At 45.3% G+C, this 22,761-nt stretch overlaps 1 long non-coding RNA gene across 1 annotated transcript in view; it reads right to left on the bottom strand.

The window, feature by feature from the left end:
- LOC141089004 (uncharacterized) overlaps nucleotides 1-4,771 on the bottom strand; it is a 55,452-nt gene extending 50,681 nt beyond the window's left edge. The window contains exon 1 of the long non-coding RNA XR_012232127.1: nucleotides 4,703-4,771. This is a non-coding gene — a long non-coding RNA (uncharacterized lncRNA). The remainder of the gene's footprint in view (nucleotides 1-4,702) is intronic.
- Between the last annotated feature and the right edge of the window lie 17,990 nt (nucleotides 4,772-22,761).

The raw sequence follows: 22,761 nt of genomic DNA, 5'->3' as shown, positions 1-22,761 counted from the left end.
CACAGCGTCCGGCAGGCAGAGGTAGTTCCACCTCCGTCCACTATAGCCTCAGTGGCGCCGGTTTGAATTTCTCAGGCTATCGGGGGTTAATCTAGCTGAAGATCAGGTTGGATGTTTGGTCACGCCCACGGTCTTTAAATAGTCGTGCTGGCCTATGGGCGTCGCCGATTATAGCTTGTGTGTCATACCAAGTGGTTCCTGTCTGGAGTGGAGGTGTTGGAGAGAGAGAGAGATTCATATCTGGTGTCGTATGATCCATTGTTACCTTCTCGCCTTCCCATATTTGTGTTTTGTTGTGCCCTGTTCACATTACTGTATAGTCCGGTGTGTATGCGGCGCGGTGCAGTTTAAGTTCTCCCTGTCTGTCTTTATTGTTTGGGGCTTTGGTGGTTTGTCTCCTCACTGGGTGGAGGGTGGAGGGTTAAGCTTAGGGCTGAGCAGGAGATAAGGAAAGGGTGGAGGCTCAGGCATTTGCACCATCAGCAAAAACCCTGGGTTGAGGGTCAGACAGGGTTTCCCCTAGTTAAAGGGACATCACAGGGGCCCCGGGTATTTCTGCCTTAGTTGACCTAAGCCCCGCGTGACACAGTGGAGGAGTGGCCACTACATGGGTATGGTCTTCATGGACATTCTGGGGTGTATCGTCACATGGGCCCTGCCAATACCCTTGATTATGTCCCTCATTACCAAAGTGCACAGTACCAGCATGTTCCACCCCAAGTACCTTCCATGCTCCATCATGCAGCCTCAGCCACCACTCAGCCTCATGGTCAATTAGGACAACAAAGTAGCAAAAGTACTCAGGCTGCTGGTCCTCCATCTCCTCCACCTACATATATTAATTTGTGATTTTTTTTAGGGGGTTGTTTTTTCTAATTTTATTTTTAGTTTGTATTATTATTATTTTCTTATGTCAAACTTGTTTGAGGGCCGGCAATACAGGCCATAAATGCCATATGATGTTAATATGGTATGTTTTTTTTTTTAAAAATTATGCCAGTAAACTGCGGAAATTCAATGTGTGTGTTTTATTTTTTTTCAACTATATAGATGATGTTTGTAATTTATTTTTCTATACATATTTTTTAGCCTAAAAAAAAGGCCAAATGAACATCATTTTCTTGACCACACATACACACAAAAAAGTCATAACATTAACACTGCATTCTCTTGCTAAGGAGTATATCCCTCTGGGGAAACAAAATAATTAGTGACGACATCCCGCACTTTAAGTCCAGATGGTGGCCGACGTGGTTGATGTGGAGTAGGCCAGACATTATTTACATCTGCCTCATCAGAAGCATCATTTGCAAGACCGTCATGTATTCTGGTAATATTATGGAGGTCCAACTGATTAGTGCGCATACGCCGACCCATAATGGAGGAATTGAAGACTCTGGAGTATCCTGTTCTGCCATAGGCCCCAACAGCTACTATTCTAAACATGTATGCGTTGTCAACCAGGGCCAACAGCACTACAGAAAAATATTCTTTGTAATTATAGTATTGTGAGGCAGAGTTGGGCGGCTTACACACACGGATGTGCTTCCCATCCAGTGCTCCAATACATTTATGACACTGGCATGTCTCCTCAAACCCACTGGCAATACGCAGCCAGTCTTGTTGTTTGGGCTCAGGCATTACCGTTTGATGCAGTCTTGACCAAATATCTGAGCAGGTAGACTGGACAATGCCTGAAATGGTGGATTTACCTATTAAGAACTCAAGGTGTAGGGCTGCATAGGACAGCCAAGTGGATAGAAAGCTAGAGGAAAACAAAATAGGAAAAAAAAAAGGAAGGGAAATTAGTGTTTTACAAAATATCAAGATCAAAAACACACATAACGTAAAGGTTTGCAACATACCATAAAGTCAGTAGAAGCCGCTCCTCTGCCGAAATAGACTTGCGCATCACGGTGTCCTTGTACGTGATCCCAGGGTGCACAGTCTCGAGAAGAATATCAAATGTGGCCAGGCTCATCTGACAATATTGGCAGAACTTGTCAGGATGGCTGCGTAGTGAAGCATACAGATGGTGAAAATGGTCTTTTGTCACTCATCGCCTCAAAAGTGGATGGACCCACATTCTTCTCCACCTCCTCGGATCAAGAATAACTGGGTAATGCTCCCCAAATTGCTGGGACAAAGCCCAGTGTAAAAGAACCTGCTCAGTGGTGTTAAAGGTTAGTCTGTATGACAAGTTGTACACAAATCAGCTCTAGAAACACAACAGCAAACTAAAAGGAGGGGACTTGTTAGTCACCCAATAAATAGCCTTCAACATTAATTTTAAATTATTTTCAGGCCATGAGTCCTTCATTTGCTCATTTTGTGTGATTAAATAACGCCATATAGAGGCCATACGGATGTCCCACGGATCCTTAGATGCGAGTAAATCACATCATCGCATTTAAAACGGATTACATACGGATCAACATACGGAAAACAGTTGTTCGATTATCGGATCACAAAATTGGACCAGTTTTTTAAACGTTGCGTCTGACTCCGGCCAAACTATGTGAAGCTGACGTTATGTGTCCCCAGGGGGTGTGGAACTTCACTTTGGCGAAAGTGTGCAAACTGCATTACATGTTCCTTCTGACCTAATAGTGACATCAGGAGGGGTGGCGAGGTGCGGGTTCATCACATATGGTGGCAACAGTGGCATTCTGTGTTATCTCTAGGGTACCATCCGTCACAAGTGATGGAAGTGGTGGAATTGTGTGTCATCTCTTTGGTGCCATCCTTCACAGATAGGTCATCTTTAGTGTGGGGGGAACGGCCCCCGTCGAGTGTCCGGGCCGGAACCAAGGGAGCCGTCATCCGGGTTCTGGGGGAAACTGTTCCCGGGGGACAGAATTCGAGAAAGGACCGTTCTGACAGACAGATGGGCTGGGGGAGGTACCAGTATAAAGGAGGCGAGGAATTCCCCAGACGATGAGTCAGCAGACCGGGACAGAGACTGCAGGAGAGCGTGGGAGCGACGGGAAGCTAGAGCAACTAACCAGTGCGAGAGAGAACGTTCACTGAGGACTCCAGAGGGACGGTGCCAAGGGGATCGTCCAAGACTTGCTGCCTGCTCCAGTCTGTGGCCACAGCGGCCCCAGTCCAACCCACGGTCATTGCCGCCTCCTCTCAGCCCGTGGCTGCGGCCTACCGCGGTCACCCGCGGCTGCTGCCGCCTCTCCTCTGCCCGCGGCTGCGGCCTGTTCCCTGCCACCTGCAGCTGCCCCGTGCTCACCCTTGGCCGCAGCAAGTACCGTGCCGTCGGCAGTCACCACCGTCCCGCTCAGGCCCGCAGCAGGGGCCGGGCCTCTGCCAACCGCGGACTCCCCGTCGCAGCCGTTAGCTGCGCAGGTGGCCTGTCATCCGCCACCGCACATCGCTGCCACTGGCCCCAGTCCAGGGGCTGCGGCCTACCCGTCCAAGGACTTCGCCAGGCCCTGTGGGGCCCCAGTGTCGCCTGCGCGCCGGAGGGCACACCTCAGCAACTGGGCCCAGCAACTACTACGCCAAAAAACCACCAACCCGAACGGCGAGGGACATCTGGACAGCAGCTAAGTTAACTTTTCAATTAAGGACTAGTGTTGAGCATTCCGATACTGCAATATCGGGTATCGGCCGATATTCGCTGTATCAGAGTTCCGATACTGAGTTCCGATACTTTTAGAATATCGAATACCGGAATCGGAAGTTCCCATAATGCAATGAGCCAGTCTGATTTTATTCAGCCAATGAGGAATCCTAAGAAGTTTGGGCACATCCTGTTATGCATGTTCGGCATGTTAACTAATGGCATGGCTGTGATTGGCTGCAAGCAGACCACCCAGCTGCTCCTCCCCCAGACACACGCTGAACAGTGATCTATGGAAAGTGAAACTAGTGAGGGAGGAGGAAACGACCAGTTCTCATTTCAATGCCAGAACACACACCCCCGGACGTTTATCTTAGAAGCAAGAGATGATATCTTGGAAACCGTGTAGACTAGCCACAGAAGGTAGATTACTTATTGTCAGCATTCTGCAGCCCAGATATGCACTGAGATTATCTGAAAAGTCGGGACAACACGTTTAACATAGTCAATATCTTTGTAACTCCGAACGTCTTAAAAAAAAATAATTCCTGCTACTCCATTTGATTGGGCTAAACCTCTATGCCTTTAATGTCTCCTCCACCTCCCCCAATACATTCTACATTATTCTTAGTTGTTTTCCTTCATGTAGAATTAACCTACAAGGAAAGTAAGGGTTTATTTTCATTCCAATATTTGTGTCCCATTGACTTGCATTGGTTTCCGGTATCGGAATCGGCGATATCCGATATTTTTGGGGTATCGGTCCTATCCAATCCGATCCGATATTTCCCGATATCGGAAGGTATCGCTCAACACTATTAAGGACCCATAGTCAGCCAAACCGCGGCCCTATAGTGACCGGCTATTGCCGGAAGTAGTCGTGTTCTACTATGGGGTGTTTGCTTGTCTAGAGCCCCTGCGAAGGCAACACGTGTTACCCCTTTTTGGTGTTCAAGCCGTGACTGAGGAAAGTTCCCCCAGTCTTATAAAAGTTATTTTAGAAAGCACCAGGTTGTCTCGCGACTCGTCACTGCATTCTGCGTACCTGCAAGCACCACATTAGTACCAGACAACACATTTAGCTCAGCTTTCCTAAATTTTCTATTCTTCTTTTTTAAGATAACTTACTCTTTATATTTAAAAGCCAGTTCTGTAAAATATCCTCTTCTCTTTTTGTATTCCTGGTCACCAAATCCCTATTAACAAAGAGACAAGAGATAAGTCATCTACACTACTGTACCAATTTAGTTGGTTAGGTATTTAAAATGCTATATATTTATGGTGAATGGAACACTATAATAAATATATATATATTCTTGAATTTATTATTTATATCATGTGTGTGTGTGATATATATATATATATATATATATATATATATACACACACACACACACACGCAATAATATCACAATTGTAATCTCATACCAATGTTATAACATTGTATAATAGTCAATTTATATAGCTTGTGATGAATTGGAAACATTACATCTGCATACCATATACATTTATATATATATGCTATTGTGTGAAAAAAATTGTTTGCCCCTTCCTGATTTCCTATTCTTTTGCATGCTTGTCACATTTAAATGTTTCAGATCATCAAACAAATTGAAATATAAGACAAAGATAACACAAGTAATCATAAAATACAATTTTTAAATTGAGATCTGTATTATTACGGGAAAAAGAAATCCAAACCTACAGGGACCTGTGTAAAAAAGTGATTGTCCCTCCAAAAAAAACATAAATTAACTGTGAACAAAACCAAAATGATGGCATATATAAATGGCTCTTCCATCAAATAATCCACACTCACACTATTTAGATATTTCTGGTGGCTAATTATAGAAACGTATATGTGTAACGCAAGTGCCCCAGCCAGGGTCCGGTTCCCCACTCCCGCAGGTGCCCCGCTGGAATCTTGGCTCCCGGTCCGCTCTCCGCTACCTGGCCTTCGTCTCTGGTGCCTCACGCACTCCTCCTGCTGCTGCTTCCTGACGTCTCTGGGCACGGCTCTGAGGGTGTGCGTGCGTGCACTCCCGGTCTCTTAAAGAGACAGTGCGCCTTTTTAAAAAAAGGGTTAGAGCCAATGGCTGAGGACCTGATATTATTTCAGGCACCTTTGCCCAGGGGAGGTGCCTGAGCAACAAGTGTTTCCTGTTGCTATTCCCAGGTTCCCCGTACCTTCGTGCCAGTTTTCCACCAGTACCCTACTTATTCCATTTGTCTCCTCAGATTGCCAGCCGTCCTTCCCTGCATCTTCTTGGACGATGCCAGAACTTCCTGTGGCAGTTCCTATCCGCTCCACTGCCTGCTTCAGCTGCTTGACTTCTGCCGTGTTACTCGCTACCTGCAATACCTGCCAGTTTGCCCTGTTGTGAACTCATTTTCTGGTCTGCCTCTGGTTTCTGGTGAGGAAGCTGGTTGTGCTGACAGAGGAGTTGTGAGGTCTCTTTCTGGGCTCCCTCTGGTGGTGGCAGGAGGTAGTGAAGCTGATCTAATTAACAGAGACCTGCCACCTGATGAGGAAGAGGAGTAGACATCTGGAGTCCCAGACTGGATTTAACTCAGCCGACTCCCTATTCCCATGCTGGTGATTTTTCCCTGCCTCCTGAGGTCTTTGTTTCCAGCTTAGTTCCTGCCTTCTCAAGCTAAGTTATCTTTGCTAATGTTCACATTTGATTTGGTTTGGTCTATTCAGTTTTTTGTGTGGTCAGCCAGCCCCGGCTGGGGCTGTGCTGAATTTCCACTCTTATGTCACTGTACGTGCCAGTTTGCTTTTTGTCCCTTATTAGATTCGCCTCTTTTTGCTCTGTTCTCAGAATATGTCAGAGTGCTGATATAGTGGGAGAAGTCTAGTGACTTCAGGGTATTTTTTATTATCAGAAGTGTTGGACACTTTTGCAGGGTTTTTTGGCGTGATTGCAGACAGTATCTTTACTTTCCTGTCCTTTCTAGCTATTGTGGGCCCCATCGTTTGCTTAGCCTATTTTCCTACCTGTGTTCGTGTTTTCATCTTGTCTCACCATCAATACATATGTGGGGGCTGTCAATTCTTTTTGGGTCTGCTCTGGGGCAGTTTTAGATTTCCCCTTTTCTTGCTTTATGCTTATTTAGTCCTCCGGCTGTGACGAGGCGTCTAAAATCATCGTAGGTATGCTCCACGGTTGCTGATAGTTGTGTGGTTAGGATCAGGGGTCTGCAATCCGCGTAGTTACCAACCTCTCTGGTTTTCTGTGACTTGGTTTGGTCTTGTTTTCCTCCTCGGTGACCCATTCATAACAGAATCACCAGCCATACCGCAGATTCTAGGGTACTCAAAAGCAGGAAAGAATTGTTAAAAAAAAAAGTGTCAGAATTTTTTTTTTCTATGCATTTTTTCATCTTTTTCTCTAGGGCCGAAAGAGGATTTTTTTTCTAATGGAGATTAAGCAATTGTCTGATCGTGTGGAGCAGCTCGCTGCTGAAGTGCGGGGAATTTCCGCCTATCTCGCTCAGTCACATGCTGTTGAACCAAAGATCCCTACTCCTGATGTGTTTTCTGGGCATCGGTCTAAATTTTTGAATTTTAAGAATAATTGGAAATTATTTCTTGCCTTGAAGCCTAACTCATGGGGGAGCTCTGTGCAGCAGGTTAAAATTGTCATCTCCTTGCTGCACGGCGATCCTCAGGATTGGGCTTTTTCTCTGACACCTGAAAATCCTATTCTGACTAATGTGGATGCATTTTTTCAAGCCTTGGGGTTGTTGTATGATGAACCTAATGCTACTGATCAAGCTGAGAAAACCCTATTGGCATTGAAACAGGATCAGGATTCTGCAGAGTTATACTGTCAAAAATTCCAAAAGTGGGCGGTCCTTACTACATGGAATGATGGTGCATTGGCAGCTCTCTTTCGGAAGGGTTTATCAGAGACCGTAAAAGATATGATGGTGGGATTTCCTGTTCCCTCTGGTCTTGATGATTCTATTTCATTAGCCATTCAAGTCAAGTTGATCGGCGTTTGCGTGAATGTAAAACTACACGAGAGGCGTTGCCATCTTTTGAACCAGCGTCTGAACCTATGCAATGTGATAGGGTTTTGTCTAGGGCACAACGTCAGGACTTTAGAAGGAGTAATAAGCTGTGTTTTTTCTGTGGAGACGCCTCTCATACTATTTCTGTCTGCCCTAAATGAGAGAAACGATTTGCACACACATTTGCTGTGGGCAGGGTACAACCTAAGTTTCTTTTGGCAACTACTCTGATCTGCTCCTTATCCACATTTTCCGCTAAGGCTTTTGTGAATCCAGGAGCAGCTTTGAATCTGATGGATTTGGACTTTGCTAAACGTTGTGGTTTTCCTATAATACCTCTTTGGATGCCTAATCCTTTGAGGGGTATTGATGCTACTCCTTTGGCAGAGAATAAACCTCAGTTTTGGACCCAGGTGATAATGCGAGTTGCCCCAGACCACCAAGAAAATTGTAAATTTTTGGTGCTGCACAATTTGCATGATACTATTGCTCTGGGTTTTCCCTGGTTGCAAGCTCATAATCCAGTTTTGAATTGGAAATCTGTGTCTGTGGTGAGTTGGGGTTGTCAGTGTGTTCTTAGGGACACTCCTGTTTTCTCCACCTCTCCTCAGTCTCATGATATTCCTGATTATTTGGCTGATTTTTCTGATGTATTTAGTGAGTGTAAGTCTGCGTCTTTGCCTCCTCATAGGAGTTATGACTGTGCAGTTGAGTTGATGCCTGGGTGTAAATTTCCCAAGGGTCGGCTTTTCAACTTATCAGTACCCGAACATGATGCTATGCGATCCTATATTAAGGAGTCGTTGGAGAAGGGTTAAATATCAGTACCCGTTACCTCTGATGTCTGATTTATTCTCCAGAGTTAAAAGTGCCTGCTGGTTCACTAAGCTTGACCTCAGGGGGGCGTATAATCTTATTCGCATCAAACACGGGGATGAATGGAAGACGGCATTAAATACTCCGGAGAGACATTTTGAGTACCTGGTGATGCCTTTTGGGCTCACTAATGCCCCTTCTGTCTTCCAAACCTTTATGAATGATATTTTCCAGGACTTTGTGGATAAGTTTGTGATCATCTATCTGGATTTTATTTTGATCTTTTCCAGTGATTGGGATTCTCATGTGGAACTTGTCCGGACTGTGTTCCAGATTTTGAGGGAGAATTCCCTGTTTGTTAAGGGATCGAAATGCCTCTTTGGTGTACAGAGTATTTCATTTTTGGGATTTATTTTGTCTCCGTCAACTATTGAAATGGAACCGGCCAAGGTACAGGCCATTTATGATTGGGTTCAGCCCTCTTCTTTGAAGGCTCTCCAGAATTTTTTGCGTTTTGCTAATTTCTATCGTAAATTTATTGGTCATTTTTCTGGTATTGTCAAACCACTGACTGATTTGACCAAGAAGGGCGCTGATGTGCTGAATTGGTCTCCAGAGGCTGTCTCAGCATTTCAGGAGCTTAAGCGGAGATTCACTTTTGCTCCGGTTTTACAGCAACCTGATTTCTCACTTCCATTTCAGGTGGAGGTAGTTGCTTCTGAGATTGGTGCGGGAGCTGTTTTGTCCCAAAAAGATCCTGTGACTTCTAAAATGAATCCCTGTGCCTTCTTTTCTCGAAAGTTCTCCCTATCTGAACGCAACTATGACATTGGGAATCGGGAACTATTGGCCATGAAATGGGCATTTGAAGAGTGGAGACATTGGTTGGAGGGAGCTAGACATCAAGTTGTGGTCCTCACAGACCACAAGAATTTGATTTATCTGGAGTCGGCCAAACGCCTGAATCCTAGACAGGCTAGGTGGGCCTTGTTTTTCACGCATTTTAATTTTATGGTCTCTTTTCTTCCTGGCACTAAGAATGTGTTAGGAGTCAGGTTCCTGCGTCTGCTCTGCAGGAATCCAGACCCTTACATTCTGCGGTCTCTTGCTCTTTATCTACCGCAGAGGAGATTGCCTTGCAGCAAATGTCTCCAGGGGCTAAGTCCCTCTGTCCTCCTACTGAGCATTCTCATGAGACGGTTTCCCATTGGAGATCGGGAATCATGTGCTCAGGTCCTGCTCCAGATCTCATTGGTCCATCTCGGAGATCTGGAAGCTTCCGGAAGGTCCCGGCTGCTATAAAAAGCGAGCATGGCCGTTCCGCCATGCGCTAGTATAGACTATACTGCTATGTGTGAATAGTGACGGATGTATGATTCTGGTGACTGACTTATTATGAAACTCCTTCCCTCTGATATTACGCATGTGGTTAGGGAATTAGTTCAGTAGTCTGCGCCAGTCTGTGGCAAGCCTTAGGCCACTGTGCACACCGCACCTCTGCGCTAGCATCCGACATAGCGCCTGCTTTGTAGCTGTGTCGTCCAGCGGCAGTGTCCTGCGCCGCGCTGCAGTTGCAGCCCTTCTAGCGACGCCGCACACACGGTAGGTCTAGATGGACGCAGCCCCTCTGTCTTAGTTCCTGCTCCTGTGACTTTATACCGTGTGTGCATTTACCTGAGGCCTGTGACTCTAACAGACTCAGTCTTTTTGTATGTTTTTGTTGCGGCACCTGTGTGTGTGAACAGAGCCCCCTCTGCGCACTTCGGGTGAAATTGAACCCGTGCGCATTATATCGCCATATTGCTCGTCTGCCATTACTCAGCAGTGGTTGTAACACCTACTGCATGGTGGACCCCGAGCGGCGAACGCACTTTATTATTATTTTTATTTAGTGTATTCCGCCGTTCCTAACATTATACTAGCGCCAGGGTCTGGCTAGTGATGGCAGATCAGCAGCAACTCCTTCAGTGCATTCGCCAGCTAGAGGGCCAGTTGGCTACTCTTGAGAGTGTTATCGCAGCGGCGAAGTCTTCGGAGGCTGCTGTTCAGGCGATCGCAGAGGCGGTTTCTCGTATGTCCACGTCCTCCCACGCGCCGACAGTTACCCGCCTCCCGTTGCCCGATAAATTTTCTGGCGATGGCGCCTCCTGTAGGGGTTTCATCAGCCAGCGCTCTATCCAGCTGGAGTTACTGGCTGCATGATTCCCTATGGAGCGGGCCAAGGTGGGGTTTATTGTTTCCCTTCTGTCAGGCAAGGCATTGGAGTGGGCTACGCCACTATGGGAGCATGGTGACCCAGAGGTTCAGACTGCTGCTCAGTTTTTAACAGCTATTAAGCAGGTCTTCCTTGGAAAACGGGTCATGCATGACACCTCTCTACAGCTACTGGCTTTGACTCAGGGATCCCTCTCGGTTAGTCAGTATGCCGTTCGTTTTCGGACACTGGCTTCCGAGCTGGAGTGGTCAGACAAAGCCCTCATCCCTGTGTATTGGAGAGGTTTAGCTGAGCATGTTAAGGATGCTCTTTCTACCAGAGAGGTTCCTGCAAGTCTGGAGGAGCTGATTGCCATTGCCACCCGTATTGATCTCCGTTTTTCGGAGCGCGGGCTGGAGCGTGCTCAATCCAGACGGAAGGTTACTCCGGCTCCCAACCTCTTTGAACCTCTGGAATCACCTGAGCCAGAGTGTTCCCTCCCAGAGCTCATGGAGGAGTCTCGCGCCAGTCTCGAGGCGCATACGACACTAAGCTCCATTTGCGGCTGCCACTGTCAGCACTCTGTTCACCAGGATAATGGGGCCCCGCAGTGGCCAAACTCTGAGCCGCCAGGCAAGACCTTTGTCCCCCCTCGCCTTTGGCCGAAGATCCTCGTGAGGGCACACGCGTCCCGGGCGGGTGGTCACTGTGGCTACATGCAGACCACAAAACTCCTGGCTGGGTCGTATTGGTGGCCGCACAGGGCTCGGGACATTAAGAAATATATTCAGGCATGCGCCTCGTGTGCTCGGGTAAGCTTCCTTAAACAGAGAGTGGAGACATTCGCCAACACACCGCAGCGTCCCACTTCAACTTAAGTTCCGGGCGGTTTTGCCGCTCCCGTTGTCTCCCACATGTCCCTTCTTAAACCTGGCGATCTTGCCGCCTCTGATACCTTCCACTTGTCCCGGATTTCCGTGTCACCTACCGGGACATCAGACTTGCCTTCGGACGAGTCTGAGGCCTATGCCTCTGATGGGCACAGGGTGGTGGATTGGAAGGCTCAGAGAGGAGGGGGCCCTTGGAGGGGGGGTAATGTTAGGAGTCAGGTTCCTGCGTCTGCTCTGCAGGAATCCAGACCCTTAAATTCTGCGGTCTCTTGCTCTTTATCTACCGCAGAGGAGATTGCCTTGCAGCACATCTCTCCAGGGGCTAAGTCCCTCTGTCCTCCTACTGAGCATGCTCATGAGACGGTTTCCCATTGGAGATCGGGAGTCATGTGCTCAGGTCCTTCTCCAGATCTCATTGGTCCATCTCGGAGATCTGGAAGCTTCCGGAAGGTCCCGGCTGCTATAAAAAGAGAGCATGGCCGTTCCGCCATGGGCTAGTATAGACTATACTGGTATGTGTGAATGGTGACGGATGTATGATTCTGGTGACTGTGTTATTATGAAACCCCTTCCCTCTGATATTACGTATGTGGTTAGGGAATTAGTTCAGTAGTCTGCGCCAGTCTGTGGCAAGCCTTAGGCCACTGTGCACACCGCACCTCTGCGCTAGCATCCGACATAGCGCCTGCTTTGTAGCTGTGTTGTCCAGCGGCAGTATCCTGCGCCGCGCTACAGTTGCAGCCCTTCTTGGCGTTCGCAGTAGCGACGCCGCACACTCGGTAGGTCTAGATGGATGCAGCCCATCTGCCTTAGTTCCTGCTCCTGTGACCTTATACCGTGTGTGCATTTACCTGAGGCCTGTGACTCTAACAGGCTCAGCCTTTTTGTATGTTTTTGTTGCGGTGCCTGTGTGTGTGAACAGAGCCAGCTCTGCACACTTCGGGTGAAGCTGAACCCGTTCGTTTTATTTCGTCATATTGCTCATCTGCTATTACTCAGCAGTGGTTGTAAAACCTGCTACACGGTGGACCACGAGCGGCGAACGCACTTTATTATTCGTCCACTTCAAATTTATGTTAAGAACCTATAACGCTGCCCTTCACCTTGCCAAACAGACCTACTTCACCACCCTGATCTCCTCACTAGCCAACAACCCCAAGAAACTTTTTGACACTTTTCACTCCCTCCTCAGGCCAAAAGCACAAGCCCCTATCACAGACATTTGTGCTGATGACCTGGCCTCCCACTTTACAGAAAAAATAGATAATATCCATCAGGAAATCTGCTCCCAACCACCAAGTGCTGTGACTCCCATCCCTTCCTGCATCTCCCCTGGCTCACTTTCCACATTTGATCCCATCACAGAAGAAGAAGTCTCCAGACTCCTCTCTTCTTCTTATCCGACTACATGCACTACCGACCCCATTCCCTCACATCTCCTCCAGTCTCTCTCTTCAGTCGTCACAACCCACCTAACTACAATCTTTAATCTCTCTCTCACCTAACTACAATCTTTAATCTCTCCCTATCCTCAGGCATTTTCCCATCCTCCTTCAAACACGCCATCATTACTCCATTACTAAAGAAACCCGCTCTCGACCCATCCTGCACAAACAGCTACAGACCAGTCTCCAATCTCCCCTTCATCTCTAAACTTTTGGAGCGGCTAGTTTACTCCTGCCTTACCCGTTACCTCTCCTCTCACTCCCTTCTAGACCCTTCACAGTCCGGCTTCCGCCCCCTACATTCGACTGAAACTGCACTCAGCAAAGTGACCAATGACCTTCTGACAGCAAAACTTAATGGTGACCACAATCTGCTCATTCTTCTTGACCTATCTGCAGCTTTCGATACTGTTGACCACCATCTCCTACTCTCTAGGCTCCAGTCACTAGGCATTAAGGACACTGCTCTCTCCTGTTTCTCTTCCTATCTCTCTGACCGCTCCTTCAGTGTTTTGTTCTCTGGCTCCACTTCATCTCCTCTTCCTCTTGCTGTCAGGGTACCTCAGGGCTCAGTCCTTGGCCCCCTTCTCTTCTCTCTCTACACAGCCCCAATTGGACAGGCCATCAGCAGATTTGGCTTTTAGTACCATCTTTATGCTGATGACACACAACTATACACATCATTCCCTGACCTTACCCCCTCTGTACTACAGAACACCAGTGACTGTCTGTCCGCAGTCTCCAATATCATGTCCACTCTCTATCTGAAACTCAACCTCTCCAAAACTGAACTTCTCCTGCCATCTACTAACCTCCCTAAATTGGACATTTCCCTCTCCGTGGGTGGTACCACAATAACATCCCGGCAGCAGGTGCGCTGTCTAGGCGTTATATTTGACACCAATCTCTCCTTCACATCCCATATAGAATCTCTTGGCCACTCTTGCTGCTTACACCTAAAGAACATCTCTAGAATCCGCCTTTTTCTCACCATGGAAACAACAAAAACCCTCACTGTAGCATTGATTCACTCCCGCTTGGATTACTGCAACGCTCTATTAATTGGCCTCCCCATCACTCGACTATCCCCTCTCCAGTCCATACTTAATGCAGCAGCCAGGGTTGTCCATCTGGCTAATCGGTACTCGGACGTGTTCTCTCTTCGTCAGTCATTACACTGGCTGCCCATTCATTATAGGATCCAATTCAAAGTACTTGTTCTCACCCACAAAGCTCTCCACGGTGCGGCACCACCCTACATCTCCTCCCTCATTTCTGTCTATCGGCCTAGCCGATCGCTGCACTCTGCAAACGACTTTCGACTAACCTCTGCACTAATCCGTACCCCCCACTCCCGACTCCAAGACTTCTCCCATGCTGCTCCTATCCTCTGGAATGCTCTACCCCAAGAAATTAGGACTAACCACAATTTGCATAGTTTTAGGCGCTCCCTCAAAACACATTTGTTCAGTGTGGCTTATCACGTAAACTAATCAAAGTCATTCTATGTGTAAGTGTGCGTGTGTAGCCCATTCACTATATCCATCCATCCTTCACTCCCTCAAGATGGCTGAACCTTCATTGTAAATATACAATTGTAAATACACACCTGTACTTTGTATCTCCCTCACCTCATTGTAGATTGTAAGCTCTCACGAGCAGGGTCATCTTATTTCGTCTTATTTTGCTTTAATTATTGTTAACGTTGTTTCTTATGCTTGTGTTTTGAAACTGTTAAACTGTAAAGCGCTGCGGAATATGTTGGCGCTATATAAATAGAGATTATTATTATTATTTTTATTTAGTGCGTTCCGCCGTTCCTAACAGAATGTTAAGGCAGGCGCCCTTTCTAGGAGTTTCTTTGCTGATTCTCTTTTTGTGACCGAGCCTACTACCATCCTAGGTGAGGGGGTAGTTCTTTCTGCCATATTGCCCAATTTGAGACGCGCCCTGGAGGAATTTCAGGATGATAAACCTGAGCGTTGTCCTATGGGAAAATTGTATGTTCCTGACCAGTGGAGGAAGAGAGTGATGTCTGAAGTTCATTGCTCCGCATTGGCTGGTCATCCAGGCATTTTTGGTACCAGAGATTTGATGAGTTGGTCTTTTTGGTGGCCTGCCTTATCTTGTGATGTCAGGAATTTTGTGCAGTCCTGTGGGACTTGCTCTTTTTCTGAACCCTGTTCTCGTTCTAGTGGGTTGTTGATGCCCCTGCCGGTGCCCAAGAGGCCATGGACCCATATCTCAATGGATTTTATTTCTGATCTTCCTGCTCTCAGAGAATGACTGTTATCTGGGTGATTTGTGATAGATTTTCTAAGATGGTCCATCTTGTACCACTCCCAAAGTTGCCATCTTCCTCAGAGTTGGTGCCCTTGTTTTTACAACAGGTGGTTCGGTTGCATGGGATTCCTGAAAACATTGTGTCGGACAGAGGAGTCCAGTTTGTTTCCAGATTCTGGAAAGCCTTTTGTTCCAATCTGGGAATTCAGTTATCTTTCTCCTCTGTGTTTCATCCTCAGACCAATGGGCAGACTGAGCGAACAACTATTAAAGATGTTTTATATCTGCTGATCAGGATGACTGGGTCTCATTTTTGCCCTTGGTCGAATTCGCGCTAAACAATAGAGCTAGTTCTGCCACTTTGATGTCGCCCTTTTTCTGTAACTTTGGGTTTCATCCTCAATTTTCTTCATGGCAAGTGGATTCTTCAGCCTGCCGAGGTGTGGACACTGTGGTAGAGAAAATGCAGCAGATTTGGGACCAAGTGGTGGATAAGTTGTCACTCTCTCAGGAAAAGGCCCAGCGGTTTTCCAACCGGCATAGGACCATTAGTCCCCGGTTTAATGTGGGTGATATGGTTTGGTTGTCGTCAAAGAATATCTCTATGAAGGTTGCGTCTCCAAAGTTCAAGCCAAGATTTATTGGACCTTATAAGATCTTGGAGATTCTTAATCCTGTTTCTTTTCGATTGGCTCTTCCAGTTACGATTAAAATCCATAACGTATTTCACAAATCTCTGTTGAAGAAGTTTATTGAGCCAGTAGTTCCTGTGGTGGCGCCTCCTGACCCTGTATTGGTTGAAGGCAATGTGGAATATGAGGTAGAGAAAATATTGGATTCTCGTTTGGCTAGACGGAGACTCCAGTATTTGGTCAAATGGAAGGGTTTTGGCCAGGAGGATAATTCTTGGGTCTCTGCCTCTGACATTCATGCCAATAGATTGGTTCGTGCTTTTCACCGGGCCCATCCTGATCGGCCTGGTGGCATGGATGAGGGTTCGGTGGCCCCTCCTCAAGGGGGGGTACTGTTGTGAACTCATTTTCTGATCTGCCTCTGGTTTCTGGTGAGGAAGCTGGTTGTGCTGACAGAGGAGTTGTGAGGTCTCTTTCTGGGCTCCCTCTGGTGGTGGCAGGAGGTAGTGAAGCTGATCTAATTAACAGAGACCTGCCACCTGATAATGAGGAAGAGGCGTGGACATCTGGAGTCTCAGACTGGATTTAAGACAGCCGACTCCCTATTCCCATGCTGGTGATTTTTTCCTGCCTCCTGAGGTCTTAGTTTCCAGCTCAGTTCCAGCCTTCACAAGCTAAGTTATCTTTGCTAATGTTAACATTTGATTTGGTTTGGTCTATTCCGTTTTTGTGTGGTCAGCCATCCCCGGCTGGGGCTGTGCTGAATTTCCACTCTTATGTCACTGTATGTGCCAGTTTGCTTTTTGTCCCTTATTAGATTGGCCTCTTTTTGCTCTGTTCTCAGAATATATCAGAGTGCTGATATAGTGGGAGAAGTCTAGTGACTTCAGGGTATTTTTTGCTATCAGAAGTGTTGGACATTTTTGCAGGGTTTTTTGGCGTGATTGCAGACAGCATCTTTACTTTCCTGTCCTTTCTAGCTAGTGTGGGCCCCATCGTTTGCTCAGCCTATTTTCCTACCTGTGTTCGTGTTTTCATCTTGTCTCACCGTCAATACATGTGTGGGGGCTGTCTATTCCTTTTGGGTCTGCTCTGGGGCTGTTTTAGACTTCCCATTTTCTTGCTTTAGGCTTATTTAGTCCTCCGGCTGTGGCGAGGAATCTAGAATCATCGTAGATACGCTCCACGGTTGCTGTTAGTTGTGTGGCTAGGATCAGGGGTCTGCAATCTGCCGTAGTTACCAACCTCTCTGGTTTTCTGTGACTTGGCTTGGTCTTGTTTTCCTCCTCAGTGACCCATTCATAACATTGCCTGTTCCATTGGGTTAGCTTCCACATGTCTGGGGTCTAACTGGAGGTAGCACCTGTGTCCCCTGGGCATTCCAATCTGATCCTGCTTGAGGGGTCTTACTGTGGGTGTCTGGGGCTCGCATAGTCACACCCCCTTTGGAGCCTCTGGTCAGTGGTCCCGTGGTTCCACCAAAATTGCAATAAACGAATGGACACTGCAGCATCTGTGCCTCCATTTCCATTCATTACAGTATGGCATTAATTTGGATGAATAGAATGTACTCTCCTTACTGCAGTAATTGTTGCAATTGTATTTACCCCTATTAGTAATTTTATATTTTTTATTAAATAAATGTATAGCTTAATAAAGATTTGTATATTTCTTATATACTTGGCATTAAGGCTTCCCTTTTGTGTATAGGCTGTGTATAAATTAACTGTGGTTTATCACATCTTTGTGAAGCTGAGTTCAAATTCCCTAGCAACACTCAGGCCTGATTACTGCCACACCTGTTCTCAATCAAGAAAATCACTTAAATAGGACCTGCCTGGCAAAGTGAAGAAGCTCAAAAGACCCTCTAAAGCGAGACATCATAACGCAATCCAAGGAAATTCTTGAGCAAATGAAAAACAAAGCAATTGAGATCTATCATTCTGGAAAAGGTTATAAAGCCATTTCTAAAGCTTTGGGACTCCAGCGAACCACAGTGAGAGCCATAATCCACAAATAGAAAAAATATGGAACTGTGGTGAACCTTTCCAGGAATGGCCAGCCAACCAAAATTACCCCAAGTGCACAGTGTTGACTTTTCCAAGAGGTATCAAAAGACCCCAGAACAGCATCCAAAGAACTGCAGGACTCACTTGCCTTAGGTAAGGTCAGTGTAAATTACTCCACCATAAGAAACAGACTGGGCAGAAAGGGCCTGCATGGCAGATTTCCGAGATGAAAACCACTGCTGAGCAAAAAGAACATAAAGGCTCTTCTCAGTTTTGCAAGAAAACATCTTGATGATCCCCAAGACATTTGGGAGAATTCTCTGTGGACTGACGAGACAAAAGTTGAACTTTATGGAAGGTGTATGTCCTATTATATCTGGCATAGAAATAGCCCAGCATTTCAGATAAACAACATCATACCATCAGTAAACTATGGTGGTGGTAGTGTGATGGTCTGGGGCTGTTTTACTGCTTCAGGACCTGGAAGACTTGCTGTGGTAAATGGAACCATGAATTTTGCAGTCTACCAAAATATTCTGGAAAATGTCCTGCCATCTGTTCGTGACCTTAAGTTGAAGCGCACGTGGGGTTATACAGCAGTATACTGATCCAAAACACACCAACAAGTCCACCTCTGAATGGCTTAAAATAACAAAATTAATACTTAGGAGTGGCCTAGTCAAAGTCCTGACTCTAATCCAATTGAGATGCTGTGGCATTATCTAAAAAAGGCGGTTCATGTTGAAAACCCTCCAATGTGGTTGAATTACAACAATTCTGCAAAGACTGTTGGACCAAAATTCCGACAGAGCATTGTAAAAGACTCATTGCCAGTTATCGCAAATGCTTGATTGCAGTTGTTGCTGCTAAGGGTGGACCAACCAGTTATTAGGTTAAGGGGGCAATCATATTTTCACACAGGGCCCTGTAGCTTTGGATTTCTTTTTCCCTTAATAATAAAGATCTTATTTTAAAAAACGGCATTTTATGTTTACTTGTGTTATCTTTGCCTAATATTTAAATTTGTTAGGTGATCTGAAACATTTAAGTGTGACAAACATGCCAAAGAATACACCATGTGCAGAATTATTAGGCAAGTTATATTTGAGAGGATTCTTTTTACTATTGAATAGCAACTATGTTCCCAATCAACCCAAACGACTCATAGATATCAAAGCTTAATATTTTTGGAAGTTGGAGTGCGTTTTTTTAGATTTGGCTATCTTAGGAGGATATCTGTTTGTGCAGGTAACTATTACAGTGCAGAATTATTAGGCAACTTAATAAAAACCAAATATATACCCATCTCACTTGTTTATTTTCACCAGGTAAACCAATATAACAACACAAAATTTAGAAATAAACATTTCTGACATTCAAAAACAAAACAAAAAAAAATCAGTGACCAATATAGCCACCTTTCTTTATGATGACACTCAAAAGCCTTCCATCCATAGATTCTGTCAGTTGCTTGATCTGTTTACGATCAACATTGCGTGCCGCAGCCACCACAACCTCCCAGACACTGTTCTGGGAGGTGTACTGTATTCTCTCCCTGTAGATCTCACATTTTATGAGGGACCACAGGTTCTCTATGGGGTTCAGATCAGGTGAACAAGGGGGCCATGTCATTATTTTTCTTCTTTTAAACTTTTACTGGCCAGCCACGCTGTGGAGTATTTGGATGCATGTGATGGAGCATTGTCCTGCATGAAAATCATGTTTTTCTTGAACGATACCTACTTCTTCCTGTACTACTGCTTGAAGAAGGTGTCTTCCAGAAACTGCCAGTAGGTCTGGGAGTTGAGCTTCACTCCATCCTCAACCCGAAAAGGTCCCACAAGTTCATCTTTGATGATACCAGCCCATACCAGTACCCCAAATCCACCTTGCTGGTGTCTGAGTCGGAGTGGAGCTCTCTGCCCTTTACTGATCCAGCCTTGGGCCCATCCATCTGGCCAATCAAGAGTCGCTCTCATTTCATCAGTTCATAAAACCTTAGAAAAATCAGTCTTAAGATATTTCTTGTCCCAGTCTTGACGTTTTATCTTATGTTTCTTGTTGAAAGGTGGTCATTTTTCAGCCTTCCTTAGCTTGACCATGTCCCTGAGTATGGCACACCTTGTGCTTTTTGATACTCCAGTAACGTTGCAGCTCTGAAATATGGCAAAACTGGTGGCAAATGGCATCTTGGCAGCTTCACACTTGATTTTCCTCAATTCATGGGCAGTTATTTTGCGCCTTTTTTTTATCAACACGCTTCTTGCGACCCTGTTGGATATTTGCCATGAAACGCTTGATTGTTCGGTGATCATGCTTCTAAAGTTTGGCAATTTCAAGACTGCTGCATCCCTCTGCAAGACATCTCACAATTTTTGACTTTTCAGAGTCGGTCAAATCTTTCTTCGGACCCATTTTGCCAAAGGAAAGGAAGTTGCCTTATAATTAAGCATACCTTATATAGGGTGTTGATATCATTAGACCACACCCCTCCTCATTACAGAGATGCAGATCACCTGATTTACATAATTGGCATTTGGCTTTCAAGCCTATAAAGCTTTCACTAGGACAACATGTATAAAAAGGATGATGTGATCAAAATACTCATTTGCCTAATAATTCTGCACCCAGTGTAAGAATTCTGGAATGGGGCAAACAGTTCTTCACGCAACTTTGTGCATTTATATACAGTATAAATTATATATACAGTGGGGAAAAAAAGTATTTAGTCAGTCAGCAATAGTGCAAGTTCCACCACTTAAAAAGATGAGAGGCTTCTGTAATTTACATCATAGGTAGACCTCAACTATGGGAGACAAACTGAGAAAAAAAAATCCAGAAAATCACATTGTCTGTTTTTTTTTTCATTTTATTTGCATATTATGGTGGAAAATAAGTATTTGGTCAGAAACAAAATTTCATCTCAATACTTTGTGATATATCCTTTGTTGGCAATGACAGAGGTCAAACGTTTTCTGTAAGTCTTCACAAGGTTGCCACACACTGTTGTTGGTATGTTGGCCCATTCCTCCATGCAGATCTCCTCTAGAGCAGTGATGTTTTTGGCTTTTCGCTTGGCAACACGGACTTTCAACTCCCTCCAAAGGTTTTCTATAGGGTTGAGATCTGGAGACTGGCTAGGCCACTCCAGGACCTTGAAATGCTTCTTACGAAGCCACTCCTTCGTTGCCCTGGCAGTGTGCTTTGGATCATTGTCATGTTGAAAGACCCAGCCACGTTTCATCTTCAATGCCCTTGCTGATGGAAGGAGGTTTGCACTCAAAATCTCACGATACATGGCCCCATTCATTCTTTCATGTACCCGGATCAGTCGTCCTGGCCCCTTTGCAGAGAAACAGCCCCAAAGCATGATGTTTCCACCACCATGCTTTACAGTAGGTATGGTGTTTGATGGATGCAACTCAGTATTCTTTTTCCTCCAAACACGACAAGTTGTGTTTCTACCAAACAGTTCCAGTTTGGTTTCATCAGACCATAGGACATTCTCCCAAAACTCCTCTGGATCATCCAAATGCTCTCTAGCAAGCTTCAGATGGGCCCGGACAGGTACAGGCTTAAGCAGTGGGACACGTCTGGCACTGCAGGATCTGAGTCCATGGTGGCGTAGTTTGTTACTTATGGTAAGCCTTGTTACATTGGTCCCAGCTCTCTGCAGTTCATTCACAAGGTCCCCCCGCGTGGTTCTGGGATTTTTGCTCACCGTTCTTGTGATCATTCTGACCCCACGGGGTGGAATTTTGCGTGGAGCACCAGATCGAGGGAGATTATCAGTGGTCTTGTATGTCTTCCATTTTCTAATTATTGCTCCCACAGTTGATTTCTTCACTCCAAGCTGGTTGGCTATTGCAGATTCAGTCTTCCCAGCCTGGTGCAGGGCTACAATTTTGTTTCTGGTGTCCTTTGACAGCTCTTTGGTCTTCACCATAGTGGAGTTTGGAGTCAGACTGTTTGAGGGTGTGCACAGGTGTCTTTTTATACTGATAACAAGTTTAAACAAGTGCCATTACTACAGGTAATGAGTGGAGGAAAGAGGAGACTCTTAAAGAAGAAGTTACAGGTCTGTGAGAGCCAGAAATCTTGATTGCTTGTTTCTGACCAAATACTTATTTTCCACCATAATATGCAAATAAAATGAAAAAAAAACAGACAATGTGATTTTCTGGATTTTTTTTTCTCAGTTTGTCTCCCATAGTTGAGGTCTACCTATGATGTAAATTACAGACGCCTCTCATCTTTTTAAGTGGTGGAACTTGCACTATTGCTGACTGACTAAATACTTTTTTTCCCCACTGTATATATATATATATATATATATATATATATATATATATATACACACACTATATATAATTTGGATATAATAATCAAGAAATCTGCGCAATAATTGCTTAAGGTATAAACTATTCAAAGCATGAAACAAGATCATGAGTGTTGTCGTTACAGCAATGAAAACATGCTCAACCTTTGCTACAACGAAAAAACCTCTCAGCTCCCAGCTGCATAGTCCTGTTCATGCATACATGGGAACTTGCTATGTTTCCTGCCATATGGTAATAGTTACTCAGCACATACCCACCCAGGGAAATAGCCCCTACGAGCTTCACTAGATGACATTTTCTTGGTTTTAGATCTGACAGCAGTGGATGTAAAACATCTTAGTTTCTATGTAAATGATCTGTCTGGGAAAATTATATAACACTAGATTCACATAGTAATTATATATGAACCGAGGGTGTTTGCATTGTGGCTCATTAACATCTCTAGTTATGATGAGCAAAAGTTCTTCTTAGTTTTATATTTATGTAAAACTACAGTTGTCCTATGTCCTATGGCTAGACTGATTATAATTTTGACATACTTTATGTTATGATTTCTAA

The sequence above is a fragment of the Dendrobates tinctorius genome, unplaced genomic scaffold (assembly GCF_039654945.1).
Source record: "Dendrobates tinctorius isolate UK_male_01 unplaced genomic scaffold, ASM3965494v1 ptg000043l, whole genome shotgun sequence".
NCBI lineage: Eukaryota > Metazoa > Chordata > Amphibia > Anura > Dendrobatidae > Dendrobates > Dendrobates tinctorius.
The sequence above is the reverse complement of the archived record's forward strand: the minus strand, read 5'-3'. Positions and strand labels throughout refer to the sequence as shown.